This window comes from Arachis duranensis, chromosome 5 (genome assembly GCF_000817695.3).
Source record: "Arachis duranensis cultivar V14167 chromosome 5, aradu.V14167.gnm2.J7QH, whole genome shotgun sequence".
In the NCBI taxonomy this organism is placed as follows: Eukaryota; Viridiplantae; Streptophyta; class Magnoliopsida; order Fabales; family Fabaceae; genus Arachis; species Arachis duranensis.
The window spans coordinates 25,049,280-25,049,494 of record NC_029776.3 but is presented as its reverse complement, the minus strand read 5'-3'; positions in this window follow the sequence as shown (position 1 = coordinate 25,049,494).

The window sequence follows — 215 nt, the reverse complement described above, 5'->3', positions numbered from 1 at the left end:
TCAATTCTCCTAGGGAGGTGTTCAGTTGCTCCCAATAGTTTTGTGGAGGAAAGTGCATCCCTTGAGGCATTTCAGGGATTTCATGATGAGTGGGATCTCTTGTTTGCTCCATCCTTTTCTTAGTGATGGGCTTGTCCTCATCAATGGGGATGTCTCCCTCAATGTCAATTCCAACTGAATAACAGAGGTGACAAATGAGATGAGGAAAGGCTAAC